The following is a 19,063-nucleotide window of genomic DNA, read 5'->3' as shown; positions in this document are numbered from 1 at the left end:
CTCTCTCTCTCTCTCTCTCTCTCTCTCTCTCTCTCTCGATATATATATGAATGGTCACTATTAAACTCCGCTGTTGCAGCTACAGTAACATTGACTTCTTTTATCTGGAAGTGCTAAGAGCATTCCCATTGCTCCTCATTCACACCGGCCTCTCTCTGGCCTATTCAGGAGAAGGAACCAGGGCTTTGCCTCCTGAAAGCTGCCTCTTACAACAGCCCTTCCTTTCTTTTGCTCTCCCCTTCAAAGCCCATTTTTTAAAACCTGCCAGCAAAGGCTGCTCTTCTGAGCATTCCTTCCTTCTTTCTGCCAGTGGCATGGCTTGCAGGATCTGAACATTCGTTCACAGGAGTGCATGGAGAGGTTGTTTTGTATTTCTGTCCTTTAAAGTCAGTGCCACTGAATAGAAAGAATGTTAGAACTAGAGTTTAAAAGACTTGTATCCAACTCTGAGCTCTATTATTTACTCACTCTTTTATTTTGGGTAAATTATTTGGAACGATAATTCCTTTAACAGAATACTTTAGATTGCCTCCCCATGTAGGTGTAAAAAATAACCATACATTACATATTTTTAAATTGTGTAAAATTTGGAAAACCCTGAACAAATGCAAAATAATGAGGTATTCTTCCCAGCCCTCTAGAATACTGATCCTTTGGCAAAGTACCTCCTGGATAATATTGGAGCTTGCTTTTTTCTTCAAGGTGACAGGCCATTCTCTCAAAACAAAAACACAGGACAAAGCCCACTCATATCATATAAAACACATTTATACAAAAATGTAAGTATTTTATTATACCATTAACCAGACTTCGGAGAAATGGCTCATATCGTCAGTGTAGGAAGTCTCTGAAAGCTGGAAGGTAGAGTCGCAGGCCCTGGCTTTTCTTCCAATCAAATGTCTTTGGTGGAGAATTGCTGATGCTTCGAACCTTAGAATTTCCATTCAGTAAGAGGTTAATCTTGTTTGATGAAAGTTTTCTTTGAGGCAAAATGGTGACAAAGGTATGGAGTGACTTCTGATCCGTACATGGTAGTAAGGTCCACAGATCCCTGGGTATAAATTTCTGTGGGCATTTCCCATATATTAGCATAGTCCACCCCAGCCGTGGGCAAACTACGGCCCGCGGGCCGGATCCGGCCCGTTTGAAATGAATAAAACTAAAAAAAAAAGACCGTACCCTTTTATGTAATGATGTTTACTTTGAATTTATATTAGTTCACACAAACATTCCATCCATGCTTTTGTTCCGGCCCTCCGGTCCAGTTTAAGAACCCATTGTGGCCCTCGAGTCAAAAAGTTTGCCCACCCCTGGTCCAGCCCCTGATTTCATCGTCTCAGTGCCAGTCTGTCTCCTAAAGTGAGAATGGCTGAAATAAGTCAATTCATGCCATTGTGAGTTAGTGAGGGAAAATGGGGGACTCCGCCAGGTTCCTGAATTCCTTTCCAAGTAACCAGATCTTAAAATCGGAGTCTTCTGATGAATGAATCTCTTCAGGGAGTTTCAGGCACCATAACAGGCAGTGTGGGAGGTCATGAAATCTGGTCTCATCACAGCAATTTTCACTTTATCTTATACTTTTTTCCTACGCCAAATTTGCTTGATTTAGGGAATCTCATGGTAAACTATGGCATTGTGTACTGAACTTTTAGAATCATGTGAAAGTACTTTTTACGGGGAGTAGTGAACCCACAGGATGCTTTTAAGTGGTTCTCCATTAGGTACAATGTAATCAAAATGCCATAAGGAACTTTCAACCCCTCCCCCCACCCCCAATACCACAAGATGCTGATCTGCCCAGGTTAGATGCAGGTGGAGACTGGGGTAAGTGCACATATGCTTGCTGAACTTCAGCACTCTCACTTCCTTCCCCGAGGAGATAGCGGAACTGAATCCCTAGGAAGATTTTAAATAGTCATAGAAATTTACACACCATACAGGTTGAACTGTTATTGTTATAGCCAGGCACTACATTGTTGAGTGGTGATTTTAATGGTGGGAACATATTTTTAACTTCTGACAAAACAGATTATAGGAAGTGAAATTTGATTTGATAAGATTGACAGATAAAAGTCATTTAATGGCTGGACATTAAAAATATATATTAATAGTCTTTTCAGTTCCTTCAATAATTGCCTGCCCACACATGATATGATGGAGAAAATGTTTCAAGTCGGTCAGAAGATCTGGGTTCCAGGACAAATTGCTGCTTATCAGCTTTGTGACCACAGGCTCGTTACCTAACTTCCATAAGTCTCCATGTTCTTTTTTTAAAAATATGTTTTCATTGATTTCAGAGAGAGTAAGGGAGAGGAAAAGAGATAGAAACATCAGTGATGAGAGAGAATCAATGATATCTGCCTTTTGCATACCCCACACTGGGGACTGAGCCCAAAACCCGGGCATATTCCCTGCCCGGGAATCAAACCATGATCTCCTGGATTATAGGTTTATGCTCAACCACTGAGCTAGTTTCCATGTTCTTACACATAAAATCAGACAGTTGGAAAAGATAATCTCCAAAGCTCACACAAGCTTTGGCATATGATAATATTAATAGGTGACCTTTGAATCAGTAGTTCTAACTTTGTTTTACCTTTGTCAGGAATTTTATTAGAGGTAAAGATGTATTAAGAAACTAATTGAGTTATCTGTAGTGTCATCTTTTTTGATGGTGGTGGTGGTGGTGTTTTTGACTACTACTTCAAAGACAATACAAGCTCTCCAGTAATATTAGCCATGGGAGTGGGAAGGTGGGGCATGGGTGGAGAAGTTAAAGGACAGATAATCAACCACCTAATTAACAAAGGACTATATTGCATTTTAGACTTAAGTCAAGAAATAGGTTCCTTTCTAAGTAAATGTTTCTTGCCACTATCTTCTTTAATATTTTGTATGCACTAAATTATTGTCTTAGCAGAAACATCTCCAAAATTGAATTAAGAGTTTATATAACTTCAGTGTCTAATATCACAGGTAGTTTTTGTTCATGAAATACAGATTTGTGCTGCTTCAGGAGGGAATCAGATTGTCAACATATATGCATGGCACTGTTACAAAATGCTTCTTCAGATAAAGCTGGAGGCACAAGTTTTTCGTTATTCATTTAGTTAAAAAGCACTAAATCAGGTTTTTCATAACCTAGTAGTTCTGTTGGCTGTATTTATTGCTTTTACATATCTCTGGTGTTGGCCTAAATTTGAGAAAAAAATATTTAGTTTTTTAATAAACAGTTCTCTTTCGGTATATATTGCATTTGAAAATATTACTAGAATATATATTTTGTAGAAACCACACAGAAATAAATAACATCTAGGATGGCAAAGCAAATGTTTTCTCCACATTGCAATAATTAAATGTTGGAGGCTATGCTGATTGTCTGTACATTTAAAACCTTATCTGAGCTGCCATTTATTATTTCAATCAATAGGTATTAGGATTGAGGACTAATAATATTCATAATGAAAATCCTGGCATCTCCCCCCCCCCCATATTTTATAAATCTTCATCAGATATTATAGGAAGGCATAATGTTTTTTAAAAGATTAGAAAGAATGGGAAGTAGGGAAAGAAAAGTATGAGATTTAGTTTTTGAGTACCAATTAGTCTTAGGGACCAGCTCAAATGGTAAAATGCTTGAAAAAGCTAAAAGTGTTCAACAAAGAAAAAGTACTGTAGAATTATAGATAAAAAAAATTAGGTAGCTCTCACTGACTATTAATATGTTCCACCTTGCCTTAAATTAATTAATTAATTGTCCACATTTCAGAATGTGTTTCCTATTCTCTGGATCTTGGAAGATGAATGTTAGTCCTTATTATTTCTTCTCATATCTTCTATTGTTGTTATTCTGCAACTGCCTTTGTTGTCTCGATTTTGAAAATGTCTGTGCACAGCTTCTAGTGCTGTTTTAGATAACACCATCAAATAAATAAGCTGGGCAAGTCTGGAATGTCACATCAAAATAAAGCATGGGTGTGTGAGGTATCAAGGAGACAAGAAACTGCTATTGCATGCATTGCTGAAATATACATCCACCTCTGGCCTTCCAAGCAGCTTCTGATTATTGGATTAGTGATTCAATCCAATATGGAATATTGGATTAATGATTTATGGCCTGATTTTCGGTCTGTCTAGCTTGCAGAAATGCCTTTAACCTTCTGCAGTGTTATATATACACACGTAGCTATAGTAATTACCCTGGAGTAACTCTACTCCAAGTAACTCTACAGATGATGAAATTTTTTTCACTTATTAGTACTATGAAGCTTTCCACAGTGTTAAAAGGTTCCATCACTGGTCTGACATTTGGTTTTTAAAGTTATCCCCAAGAATAATTTTTTTTTTAATTATAATGTCCAATGTTGGAGAGCAGATGAGGAACTTGGCACTGCTATTCACCTGCCATTGGCTATTCAAATTGATGCAAGCTTTCTAAAGGGCAATTTAGCAAAGTATATGAAGCACCTTAAAAATGCACTTACCCTTTGATGTGGCAATTTTATTTTGAGGAATTTTATTCTAAAGAAACTAGTGTTCAAAGGCATATAGCCAGGGCAATTCATTACAGTTTTTGTTCAAAGTGGAACATTAGAAATGAAAAAAAAAATAGAAAAAGGCATTATTTAAATTATGGATCAAAGAAACTAAAAACTATTCAGTGAAATAAAAGTAATGAATTAAATCCATATTTGATGTAAAAATCAAATTAACCATATAAATGACATTACAGCTTTGTAAATATATTCATATAGACATGAGGGTGTATGTGCATGGGAGAAAAATCTGATAAGTTACATAAAAAATTTAGTGGTGATTATTTCCTGGTGGTGGGAATTGAACTCAATTTTCATTTTAAACCTCTTCTAAGTTTTCTGATTAACTGATTTTTGCAGAGACCATGTGTTATTTTTGTTTCTCCAGTTTAAAGGTTTCTTCCTAAAAACATAATCATGTGATTATAATAAACCGGGTTATATACTTCAAAGTTGCTAAGAGACTAGATATTAAATGTTCTTACCACAAAAAGAAATGATAATTATGTGACATGATAGAGGTGTTAGCTAACGCTAGTAGTCATCATATCACTATGTATAAATGTATGAAATGAACATGTTGTATACCTTAGATTTACAAAATGTCATATGTCAGTTTTATCTCAATTAAAAGAAAACATGGTCACAAACACAGAAATTCAAATAACTAGTTGTTTTTTATGAAAATGTGTCTTTTCAGGCTAGAGGGTTGAGAGTTGCTTATTTAAATAATAATACTTTTAAAAGCATCTTTTGAAATTATATAGGCAAATGGAGACTTGGTGGCTAAATTTTATTTCCTCAGTTATGTAGAATGAAGGCTAAATAAAGTAAAGGTACAAAAGGTACTTAGCTGATTACCTTTCTCTTTAGTCTACTGTTCCTCCACATTGGGGCTTACCCAGCATGTGATAACTCGAAGCTATAGAGTACACCACTTAGTAAAAATTATGTTTTCAATAGACTGGGCAGGATGAAATCAATCTTCATTTCATACACAGCTCAGTGGTTTTTACTCATTGGATATCCGAGTGATAAATTACAATTCAAGGTTGGCATAGAAATTGTGCTCTATGACTTAGTTTACTTGGTCAATTGTGACAAATAACAATTCTTTGTTTATCCTTCCTTCAACTGTTTATCTCACTTTTGTAAATCAAAATTTATTTGTGTTATACAAAGTAAACTGTTTTTTCAAATCTCCTTTGATTAAAAGTCTCATAAAAATCAATATTTAATTTATAGTTTTCTTAGACCCATGGAAACTTGCTTAATGAGAATGATGACTACTTCAGGCTACGAAGAAGCTTTGGTTCCTATGAATGCTTAAATGTGAATCAGGGATGCTCTGGGAGGGGAAATTTATGATTGGAATTGTATCATTTTGCTTTTATATGAAAACTTTCTATGTGCCAGGCACATGATCATGAGCTTTATGAAGATGTAGAGGTAGGGGAGGTATTGGCTTTAGGTACCAAAACCAGACAAACCACACTCTCGGTCTTTTTTACATGTCCATGGTGTGTGTGTGTGTGTGTGTGTGTGTGTGTGTGTGTGTGTGTGTGTGTGTGTGTGTGTGTGTGTGTGTGTGTGTGTGTGTGTGTTTAATTCACCTATTTTCTATAAAATTGCTCCTTGTAAACCTCTTTCAGGCCATGGTGCTGGTGCTCTTTGAAAATCTGATAACAGTTATGGATACACATGTACTCACATATACATACACACATACATATATATATGCATATATATCCATGTACATATGTCACATATTCCTATATATATCACATATGCAGCATGCACATACTGATATACAAAATACTATGTATTAGAGTCATAGTTTGATTAATCTTTTTTTATATATTTTATTGATTTTTTACAGAGAGGAAGGGAGAGGGATAGAGAGTTAGAAACATCAATGAGTGAGAAACATCGATCAGCTGCCTCCTGCACCCCCTAATGGGGATCTGCCCGAAACCAAGGTACATGCCCTTGACCGAAATCGAACCTGGGACCCTTTGGTCCGCAGGCTGACGCTCTATCCACTGAGCCAAACCGGTCAGGGCTTGATTAATCTTGTAATTAGTTCATTTAATACTTCCCAGAGGGCAAATCAGATATTTTACTTTAAGTTAATTGATCTTTAATGTGTACAAATTTGTTCTAGACTGATAAATAATGTTCTAGTTTGTAATATAGTAACATAGTGATAAGGGAAGACCTTTTTTGGTATCTATTATTTGCCAGACACTACTATGGGATTATAATCTTTCATCTGCACAATGGGCACACCATGAATTGTTATACCCATATTAAAAAGGGAAGTACTTTATATTCTGATTGGTTATGGAAAGTAACACACCTACAAAGTACAGGAAATACTCTTCACCCTCCCTTCCAGAAATCCTCCTCTCATATCCACAAAACAGGATGCTCATCTTGTGTGTTCACATAGTATTCTGTGATTCTATCATTAGACTGACCTATATTTTAATATACTATTTTTCAGAGCCATTTTAGATTCACAGCAAAATTGAACAAAAGGTACAGGGATTTCCCATACACTTTCTACCCCATACACATGCAGAGCCCCCTACACCATCAAAGTCTTGAATGAAAGTAGAACATGTATCTTGTTAACATTTAATTTTTATGTATTTGTAATAAGCAAAGGTTTTGTTAATATGCTTATGCTAATATATTTTAAAATATATTACAGCTGTCTTTCAATGCAATTCTTTATTTGTGAATTAGTTCTGTGCATGCATTTTAAATTTAATTGGTATTGCATACTCACCCCTTGGGATCTCTCAGATGCTTTTTCTATTCTCTATTGCTACAATTGAGAGAAGACTTTATTTTACCATCTTATGTTAAATAAAATATGTAAAATGTATTCTTGCCTTTAAAAATTTTGTAGAACAAAATTTGAGGGTGGTGGGCAAAAGAAAAAATGTGTATAATATTCATATTTGAAATGACTTTTATGGTAAGAGCATATCTTTCTTAATACATATATTTAAACTATTGAAATACACAGTTTCATGCACACATTTGTGGAAACGTTATTTCGCCAATAATCTTAAGATACTAAGTAACTTATAAAAGTATAAGCAGCTTTTAATTATTTCTGGTCCTTTTGGTTGGGTCTGGTTCAAGGTATGCCACAAGTTTTTCAAATTAATCCATTATTGAATTGGTTTGGTAGAATGATTTTTATGTCTCTAAGTCATTTTGATGATAAATATTATGCTTGGCTAAGAGTGTATAATATGTTAAGTGATGAATAGGGAATTTTCTCCCAAGAATTCTGGGGAGATCATTAAGTTTGTCTTTATTATTTATAGTTAATTTTGCATTTTATTTGTAAACCAAATGGATAGCTTACTTTTTTTTTCTTATTCATATGAGAAAGTGCTATTGCATAAATTGTTGACCTAGAATAAAAATGAACTACAGTCTTCGAAAGGAATGTTTATCATCCCTAGAATTGCAGAATTTATTTTACGATTCTGGAATTCTCACCAATCATTTCAAACATCCTGACAATATTGGAAATGACTTCTTAGGAGAGGAATGCCTTGTTAGATAGAGTGGTATTTAAGATATTCATAATTAATCACTGTGTTCTATCCAGAGAACAGTTGTTACTAACAAATTCAAAATTCTCTCTGGTTGATATAATTGCCTCTTTTCAGGGCCAAACGCCTTCTCTGCTTTATAAAGAACTTTAAAAAACCAGACATCCCAGTCATTTCAGTCATCAGAAGTCTCCATGTGTTTCTGTACTCATGATCTCAAATATGAATGGTGTAGATGTGAAAAAGCTGTTGGTTATAAAGCTATTCTGTTATGTTGTCATTTTAAAAGAGGTTATTTATCTGAAGCCAAGAGTGAAATTACAGCAGGTGCAGTTTCAGGCCTCCGCAATTATCCCAGATTCCCCTTTCAGTGAATCGTTGACAGCCTCGCAAAAACAGCCTTACTACACTTACACTGGGAAGCGGACAGGCATTGCAAAATGTGCCGCCGTCACAGCCTGGGTTGGGCCTCTGGAAATCTCTTTATATTGTTAATAGAAAAGTATTGTTTTTCTCATTCCATAAATGGTCAGTCAGTACCTTCCAGTTCACCAGAATTTTACATTCCCTATTGGAAAACAAAGGCTGGCACACTGACATTTAAGTAGTCCCAGCTGAAATTAGCAGGACTTGCCTCCACAGGAGGGGCAAGCAGAGGAGGGGGAAAGTACTAGTATGTTCCTGCATCTGTGTAAGAACTATTGCCCTAAGGGCAGGACTTGCCTCCACAGGAGGGGCAAGCAGAGGAGGAGGGGGATAGTACTAATATGTTCCTGCATGTGTGTAAGAACTATTGCCCTAAGAAAACAAGAAAGTAGTTATATGTGAACATTCACCACCAGTTATGTCTGCAACAATAGGGAAATTATTGTGTATTTTTCTTATCAGAACTGTCTCCACACAGACAGGACTTAGTTCAATACTGCCTTGGATGCAAAATAAATAAATAGCTCATGGACATCTGACATCTTCAGGGATAGCATTATTTTAAAAAATAGTTCAAAGCCTGAAGAAATATAAACAATGCAATAGCAAAAAGAAAAAAAAAGATAGATGAAGAATTCTGTGAAATCAAATATTTAATCTTATTAGGCATTGCCTCCTATCCTAAACAAGAACTGCTTAAGTTTAAACACTTGCAAAGAAAATATAAAAAAGCAAATATACAAATAGGTTTAATAAAACTAAATTAACTTTCTCTGTGTAGACCTGTGATGTTTGTAAATACTTACCTCGTGCCAAGCACTGTGCTTTAATCCTCACAACACTGTATGATGTAGTTACTCTTATTAATAGAATTTTACAGATCAGACTGAACCACAGAGAGGTTAAGTAACTTTTCCAAATCACACAGCTAAGTAAGTGAGCTTGGACTTGTATCCAGGCAGCTTGACTCCTGAGTCCTCACTTTGGACCCTCGGGCTACATTGCTTCTCACTACATGATAACACTTTGCTACTCAAAGTGAGGTCCTCAGGCCAGCAGCCTAAAAAACTCAATCTAAGGCCCCACTCCAAACCAATAGAATCAGAATCTGCAGTTTAACAAGGCCACCGGGTGATTCTTATATAAATTTAAGTCTGCAAAGAGCACTGATCCAAGACCCTTAATAGAAAATAGTCTATTTTAGAAAAAGAAATCATTGTTCGACCCCATTGAAACTGCCACCTGATTTCTCTGACAGGTTTTAAAAATGGTGAAAAGGATTCCTGTATAAGTAAGCTACCCTCTTTGTTCTTGCTCCTCATGGTCCAATTATAAGCCAGGGCATGAAAGTCCATGTGCCCATTCTTTTTATCTGAGACCCATGGTTCTTAAAATGTGATGCCTGGACCCGCAGCACCCAACAGCATCAGCTGGAAATTGTTAGCTATGTAAATTACTGAGGCCTCACCAGGACCTGTTGGGGGTGGGGCCAGGCAATCTGCCCTAAAAGCCCTCTGCTTCAGTGCCCTCTAACGTTCCAGAATGCCGTCTCAATCCTGAAATGGCGCCCTGCTTGAATGGTATTATTCTTCGCTGGAAATCTTTCCTTAAAAGGTACAGTTCCTTTGTTTTGCAAATGAGGCAGTTTATAAATATGGAGAAAAATCTGTGTTGTGAACTTTAGTTTCATTGAAAAAGCAAACCACGGTCCTAAAAATAGCAGGACCAGGACTGAATTAACAGTGTTTTCCAAAGTGGCTAAGTTTTTGGAAAGGGTCGGCTCTGGTGTTTGCCCTCATGTCATCTTGGCTCACTCTTTCTCCATGCCTCGTGACATTTTATTCTATTTGGTTGCTACTTTTTAAAAAAATATATATTTTTATTGATTTCAGAGAGGAAGGAAGAGGGAGAGATAGAAATATCAATGGTGAGAGAGAATCATTGATCGGCTGCCTCCTGCACACCCCCTACTGGGGATTGAGCTGCAACCTAGGCATGTGCCCTTGACCAGAATCGAACCTGGGACCCTTCAGTCTGCAGGCCATCGCTCTTTCCACTGAGCCAAACCGGCTAGGGCTGGTTGCTACTTTTAACACTCTGAAAGGCCTGCCTTTGCTCGATTGTCCGGTGAGCTTTCCCCCACTGTGGGAGGCTGCCCTTGGACAGGCTTCCTGACTTCCCCATCTTTGCGGCACTCATTTCCTTGGCAGAGTCTCTTAAGTCGAGGCCCCATAAAGAGGAAATGCATCTTCTTGAAATGAACTGCTTTCTTGAAAATTACTCACGGGACATCTTCTCCCCATGGTATTTCAATGCAGTCTCTCTCTCTCTCTCTCTCTCTCTCTGTATGTGTGTGTGTGTGTGTGTGTGTGTATGTGGCAGCATCAGCTGATAGGTGCTCTGGTGTTTTTAAGCTGGACACATAGGTTGGTTGTCTTTTTTCAAAGTTAAAAAAATATATCTAAAGAAAAAAACAACTCTTAACTGTCAGTCAGAATGAATGGGACATTTCTAGTGAAACTAGAAATTTTTTTTTTCTTTTTCATCAGCACCAATGTATTTTTCATCTGGTGTAAGTCCTAAAATGATGGTTACTTGCTAGTTATGGAACAGCCTGGTTAAACGTAACTGTATCCCAGAGCTTAGAATAGGTTATGGGGGGATGTCTGCCTTACGTACTTCCAGGGAGCTACCCTTCTGTCCCGGGCTTTATTCAGGCATTTACCTGATAATATGATTACAGTATTGAACTCCCTTCCCTGATAAAATATGGGACAATTTCCTAAGTCGAGATCCGTCTGCATAGTTTCATTAGCGTCAGCCTGACTACCATTAATGCTGCTTTAAAAGTGGTCATAGCTTTCAAAATTAACAATTACATTTTTATTTTGTCTTTTATCTTTTTTTTTAATATTGAAATGACAAGCATGGTAATGATGGAAAAAGCCTCCCTTGTGACTGGAGAGCAATTAGTGTGAAGACCATGACTAATGAAAATAAATGCTCTCACACTTTGTAGAATCCAGGTGGCTCACTCGGGTTGTCAGTCTTTCTTCCTTATTAAGTCATAAAATTGTAATTGGATAATTTTATAATAAAACATTTGGAACATTATTAATTCCTCATCAGAAATAACTTCTTAATGGCTTCCTGGTCTTTTTCGTTAATGCCCTGAAAGAAAACTCAACTATTGAGCGTAGGTGAAGGGTAAATTAGTGCAAGAAACAGAAGGGGAAGAACAGTGGTGTTTTGAGTACAAGCTCTGGTCTTGAGTTCTCAGGTTTGTCCTTTGCATAAACCTCTCCATGCCTTACCAAGGTATGTTTTTATTCCTCTTTATCACTATGTCCTGATTGGAAAGTGAGGAAAGGAAAAAAAATCATAAAACACTGAGCAGGGAAGCTTTAAGAGCCAGTAAAAAGTACAAAAAAAAGGTGAAATTTAAATTCTATACCATATTTTTGGCTTCCTACTTAAATGCAACTTGTTGGTGTTTTTTTAATTAACTTATTTGTTTTAATTTTTAAAACTTTGCAATTACAGTTGACATAGAATATTATTAGTTTCAGGTGTACAATGTAGTGATCAGACATTTTAAAATATGACTTGAAACAGATCGGTGTCTATCGTATTGATTTACAATGACGATTTCAAATTTCCATTTAGCAGTACTAGGAGGAAACAAGACATACGAAACAAAAGATTGAGCACGTTCTTCCGATTATCTCCCAATTTAGCATTCTGTATTTTATTTTAATTTAATTCTTAAAATATGTTTTTAAAGATATTTTAGAGAGAGAGGAAGGGAGAGGAATAGGGAGATAGAAACATCAATGAGAGAGAAACAGCATTGATTGGCTGCCTCCTGCACGTTCCCTAGTGGGAGTCAAGCCCGCACGTGCCCTGACTAGGAATCAAACTGGTTCCTGGGTTGATGCTCAACCACTGAGCCATACCAGCTGCACAGCATTCTGTATTTTAGAGTACACAGTGGACTGAGGTAGATCGAAACCCATGGCTGTCGCCAACCTGAGGCTAGGATCAATGCACGTTTGTATTGAACAGATATAATGCACTCATGCCATGCGTAAATACCTAAAGCAAGGTTAATGAGGATGTAGCACTTGCTAAGACAGCACGTGTTGCTACTTTTGTCAGTGACTGGGGAACATCGCATTCAGCCAATAGAGCCAAATAGACACATAGTTATCTCAAGATGATGACTGTTTTATCTTTACAACGTAATGAAGCGTGTGTAGCCAGTTGTAGTACGTAGGTTATGGAGCCTACACTATGTTGTCTCGGTTTCTCATGGTTTGCTCCCTCCTTACATCAGGTGCTGTTAGTTATACCTAAGAAAATAGAAGTGAAATTTCTCAAAGTTCACACCTAATGATGATGTTGGGATGTGTGGGTAATTGTTAGAGATCTGCAGTATCATCAGAACAAAGTGAACAGTACCAGGGAAGTTGGAGAAAATGGAGTGTTTTTTGTTATTTCACTAATTTTGGCAAAGATCTATTAAAGTCATGGCTAGATTCTCCAAAATTTGGCAGTACGGCAGCCTGGGTGCTGGATATGCTATTTCTGAACTGGGTGGTGACGGGGGAAAGGTGCCTTTTATGTGTTTTAGGAATGTATGGCCTTGAGCTGAATCAAGAGTGTCTGTTCTGGGGCTGGAGCTGAATGAAAGGAAAGAAGAAATACGATTTTAAAATTTTTCAAATGAAGAAAGGTTTTGTTAAGTTCACTAACATTAGGGATTTGACCAGCCTTTCCTTTCTTCATTTGAACAAATTGTCGTTTGCCAAGCCTCACTGTAAGCACCTTTTCCTGTGTTAGATGCTCCTGCCGGCAGCTCCCCACAACACCTGTGCACCTGCCAGGTGAGCCTGCAATTCATCACACCATGTGGATATTACTTGGCTTGTTTTCTTCACCACTGAACCATTGTGAGCTCCTAGAGCCTCCTAGGACGTAGGGAATGTATGTGTGTTGTCTGTTAGCACACCTACAGCACTTGGCATTTAGTATATCCTAAATATTTATTTGTGGAACAAATATCATATTCAAGCCTCACTTATGACTTTAGGACTTTTCTTCTCTTCATGTGTCAGTGCTTCCTAATGATTCCACTTGGTGTGAGAAATAACGTTCAAGAATTAGATCAAGTGAACGAGCCTGCTTTAGGTTTCTATCAACATGTGAGTTATTAGGCCGTTTATCTTCGAAATAATCTAGTTTGTATAAAGGTCAGGCACTCCAAATTTACAATTTGGAAAATGGAAATCTTAAATGAGTACTGTATAATATAAATAGTTTTTGGTCATTGTGGTTAAAATTATGTGATATGTGAATTAAGAATGCCCTTGGAGGAATTTTGGAAGATGAATTCTGTAGCTGTCAGCATCTGGCTGATAATCTTTATAAACTCATGTAATCTATCTGTCTTGTGATTCTTTTCCCACTGAAAAAAATGAAATTACAGCTTGTTATATCTAAGTATTGTTTCCAAAATTTAGAACCATGTGTGTGAAAGTCCTCAGAAAACACACACACACACGTGCATATATATGTATATATGTATATCTATGTATATATGTATATATATGACTTAAAGGTTTCAAAGTTTAATCTCCTTTCTGTATTATGCACATGGGCATTAAAGCCCAGTGATCATGCCAGAGTTAGCAAATTGTAGGGCATTCAAGACTCCTAGGACTCAAGACAGAAACCAGCCTCCCTCAACCTTAAAAAAAAAATGCTACCTAATCACACACACAGAAAGCGGGGAGGATGCTGAGGAGTATGTGGGATTGAATCTCCCACCATGGTGGTTTCCCAAGGAAGAGATGCCGCTGGCAGATTCAAGAGTTTAGAATTAACACCGCTACACATACTCACACCAGTCTTCTCCTTTTAGCAAAGATACATCCTTAAACAATGTAAGTGAATGGGCTGTGCTCGGTCTACCATTATTTGCTGAAGGAGTTGACACAATCATGCAGACCAAGGGCAAGTCACTAGGTGGTTAGATTGCACTTTGAATATTACTTTCAGTTGGTGTCACTGTGTAAAATAATGCTGAGTGCAAGAAAGGGGAGTTTAATGTGTCTAAGCAGAGGACCTTCTTTCTAGAAATTCAGATATTTTTTCCTCCTGAAGAAACCAGGGATAGTCTAGTAAAATGAAGAAAGGGGAGTTTAATGTGTCTAAGCAGAGGACCTTTCTAGAAATTCAGATTTTTTTTTCTCCTGAGGAAACCAGGGATAGTCTTGTAAAATATAGATGATACTGCTTCTTTCATCTGTGACAATATAAGAACTATCCGTGTCCATCTTGCATCATAGCATAACCAACCTCTGACTGCAGGCCAATTAGAGCTCATTTTCTGATCGTTGTTGACCGAGGAGTTATCTTTGCAACCCTTTGCGTCTTCCAGAGGAGGAAAATGACAAGCAGGAAAATGGCATTCTCATCATATGCCCGAAGTAGAGGATTTCAAAATGTGAAACAGCTGAGCTCACTTGACATTTCTTGATGTCATCTACTTCATCTGCCGGGGGAGGAGACAGTTAGAGAGCTCCCTTTCCTGGTGTTTATTTTTTTCCCGGGATTCTGCCAAACTTAAAGGATTGCATATAATTTACTAAAGAAGAGATGGGCCAAGAAGGGACATTTCTATTCCGATGACTACTAGTGCCTAGAAAATAAATGTGAAGTAGTATTGCATCTGTTTCTTTCACCCAGCTGTGCCATATACTTTCTTAATGGTACCTAGGTAGAAGCATTGATTTTCCTATTTATGTGAGGACTTGAAAGGGATCATAAATTATGGCTGAGTCTAGCTTGAAGGTGGCAATGAGCTAAGGTGATGTAGATGTATACGACGAAAATTGAAACTTCTAAAGTGCGTCAGCTGAGCTCTGCAGGGGAGAAACAGCAGGGGGCTAATAGATGTGAAATTTTAATGCTTCATTTTTTTCCCCCTCAAGAAAGAGGATTAATTAAGAAGACATCAAATACATGGCTTCTGGCATATAGACACACTATTTACAAAAAGAGAAATAAACTGTGAGATAAAAACTGACTAGGAAAAGGAAAGCCCCTCCTTTGGGAGACTAAATGTTAATGACGTTTTTAAGTTGAAGTTACAGAGTTCAAATGTAAGGAAAAGGAACAAGTATGACTTATTAGGTGTTTACTGGAAATTTAGCTAATTTGTAAGCATCTGTTTTCAACATCTTGGGGAAGTGTTTAGGGATGCAGTCTACCCAACGCACAAAAGGACTTACAGATGTAATACTATTTCTTTAATGAGATTTGAGACTTGAAATCTGTTAAGTGCAGATGTTTGACATTTATCAAAACATGTGCTGATATTTTTGATCCAGGCACACTTTTCAAAATGTGCCAACCTGCAGGAAATTGTGTCACCATAAGTGCTGCCAGCAAAATCATCTGAGTAACTTGCCAGAGATCGAAGCTTATGATCGAGGTCCCAAATGTGCTGTGTTTGTAGCCTCAACGATGTGCTGTGTACCCTTTACATATTGAAGAGCCCATTGAAAATTAATCTCAGTGAAGGGGGATGGCCACCCAGTCTGTTTCCTTTTCTAAAGAATCACAAACCATCTGTTGAATAATTTTCAATTCTAGAATTTCTCTGGGCTGTGACTTCAATTAAATGAGGCCTGTTAATAATATAATTAAGATCTATCCAGAAATGAAGAGTCAGGAGACATTTATACCTCAAAGTGCCAGGCAGAAATGTGTGAGTTATTCATCCAACAAACGTTTATTCACTCAGCAAACTTTCCTATGTGCCAGTAACTGGGGACAAAAAGCTGAACAAGACACACTTTTTGCCTTCAGAGAGCTCTGTGCTGCTGTAGCTAGCTTTCTTTTCTTTGTCAGCAATTAACACACTCTCAGTCTTTACCTAATTTCTGTCTTAACTTCAAAGCTTGCCTAAACCTGTATGCAATTTACAAGGAAATGTTTCTTCTTATTCTGAGGTAGACAACTTCATGACTGCTCTAAACTTTTGTTCTTTCTTCTTTTTTTGTTGTTAATCCTCACTAGAGGATTTTTTTGTTGTTGATTTTTTTTAAGAGAGAGTGGGAGGGAGGGAGAGAAAGAACAAGAGGAAGGGAGGGAGAAACATCAACGTGAGAGAGACACATCAATTGGCTGCCTCCCATGCAAGCCTGACCAGGGCTGGGGATCAAACCTGCAACCCAGGTATGTGCCCTTGACCAGGAATCGAACCCAGAACTCTTCAGTCGTCGGGCTGATGCACTGAGCACAATTGGCCAAGGCTGTTCTTTCTTTTTTAACTCTGAGTTCGTTATCACAAGTAGTTCCCTAAAGGTTCATGTTTATTTGCTCTCTGTTTCCTCTATATTTATAAAATAGTGACACCATTCAAGGACGTCCATGAGTGAATAACATTTTAGGTACCAGGTATAATGCTGCGTATGTACCATAAGTTATTCATTCAAATCTGAGAACAATTTCATGAGACATACACTATCACCTTACTACTTATAGTCAACTAATAAAAGCTTAAACTACTTGTTCAAGGCTACATGGCTCCAGTGTGGTATAGGGAAGATACTCCTACTGCCCAGACTCCATATTTCACAATATAGCATGCCAGCTTGTGCCTTTGTACCCCAGAATATATTGTTTGTTTTTTTATTTTTGTTAATCCTCATCCGAGAATATCTTTCTAGACATCTGACTCTCTGGTATAGAGTCTGCCACTAAATTCTCATTCTTTTGTACAAAGTCCATACAGGGGGATGTTACTTCAAAATAACTATTATATTTGTTACCTCAAATAACTATCAAAATAACTAGATCAATTATGTAGATGTGGGACTTACTGCCCTATGCACTGATCCTTGAGCCAGTATACAATCTTATGGTTCAATTGCTACTTTGAGGTGACCCAGTTCGTCTTATCTGGTTCAGAAATGTGTTCTCTACTGTTTCATCATCGAATGGTCCCCTGGAGCATTTGCTGTGTTGGGAAGCTTCTTAGCACAAGATCGAGCCATTGCCGCATTCCCTTTGTCTTTTTTTTAATTTTTAATATATTTTATTGATTTTTTACAGAGAGGAAGGGAGAGGGATAGAGAGTTAGAAACATCGATGAGAGAGAAACATCAACCAGCTGCCTCTTGCACACCCCCTACTGGGGATGTGCCTGCAACCAAGGTACATGCCCTTGACTGGAATCGAACCTGGGACCTTTCAGTCCGCAGGCTGATGCTCTATCCACTGAGCCAAACCAGTTAGGGCCATTCCCTTTGTCTTTACAATGACTTTTTTTTTTTAGATTCTTTTATTTATTTATTTTCTTTCCTCAGATCTACCTGGACTTTTTTTTTCCTTTATTGATTAAGGTATTACAAATGTGTCTTTATCACCCCATTGTCCCCTCATCCCCCCAGCCCTGCCCTCACCCCCACCCTCTGTTGTCTGCAACCATCACTTATGTTTATATGCATGCATACAAGTCCTCTTTGGTTGATCTACATTGACTCTTAATCACCAACCCTGTGAATTCTAAATACTGGTTTAGTTCTGCCCTTGACAAGTCAAAAGGAATTGCCTCTTAATCAGCCAGAAGCATTATGTGGTAGATTGATTCCAATTTAGCTTGAGATGGAATAATTGAGGCTATTATCATCAAATTAAAGAAGTGAGTGTATAAATAAAGAGAAAAAGGAAAGCAAGTTTGCTGGTCCTTGAGAACAAGGTCTGTATCTTTTTATTTTTGTATTACAAGTGGCTAGTTTACTTCTTGGCATGTAAATGATCTCAATAAATGCCTGTAGAATGTTTGTAATAAGTGTCTTCCAACTCTTGATTCCAGGCGAGCCCTAAACAGCTCCATTGGATTTATTTATAGTCTAATAAACCCATCAAATATTTTAGGAGAGGTAATGAGTCTTCCCTTTCTCTTAGCCACACTGAATATTCTCAGTTTCTTTACTTTTTTTCACAGATTGAAAAACATCACTGTTCTCATTGTGAACTATGATACTGATATAACTTATGTACATGAATAACTATAAAGCCAGGCACGAAGGAGGCACAATCAGAAGGTTGTACAAATTGAGAGAGAGTCAGGTGGGGTGGAAGGGGGAATTCTAGCTGGGGTAAGTGAACTGGAAAGTCTTTATGGAGAAAGTGGCCTTTGAAATGGGTCTTGATGGGCTACTTTGTCCAAGTGGAGGAAAATAATTGGAGCAAAGAGCTGAAGGAAGGGTCAGTTTAGAAACTAAACATTAGAGCCATTGGATGAGATAAAAGGTACGTATAAGAGATTGTGAGAGAGGAAGTTAGAAAGGTACTTTGAAAATGAATATGGATTAAATGTGAAGATGGAGAAGTCTTGCTTTATTTATTGGCTATAGGGAGGCATGGAATGTTTTATAGGCAGAATAACTGGATTAGCATAGTGCTAGTTAGCATAGAGATCAATCTTGTAGGACTAATTAGAGAGGCTAA

General features: G+C 37.5%; 1 protein-coding gene across 1 annotated transcript in view; it reads left to right on the top strand.

The window, feature by feature from the left end:
- PRKG1 (protein kinase, cGMP-dependent, type I) overlaps positions 1–19,063 on the top strand; it is a 995,570-nt gene that overhangs the window by 610,658 nt on the left and 365,849 nt on the right. The window lies entirely within an intron of this gene.

This window comes from Myotis brandtii, unplaced genomic scaffold (genome assembly GCF_000412655.1).
Source record: "Myotis brandtii unplaced genomic scaffold, ASM41265v1 scaffold475, whole genome shotgun sequence".
NCBI lineage: Eukaryota > Metazoa > Chordata > Mammalia > Chiroptera > Vespertilionidae > Myotis > Myotis brandtii.
Note: the sequence above shows the minus strand (reverse complement) of the source record. Positions and strands in the feature narration are given on the sequence as shown.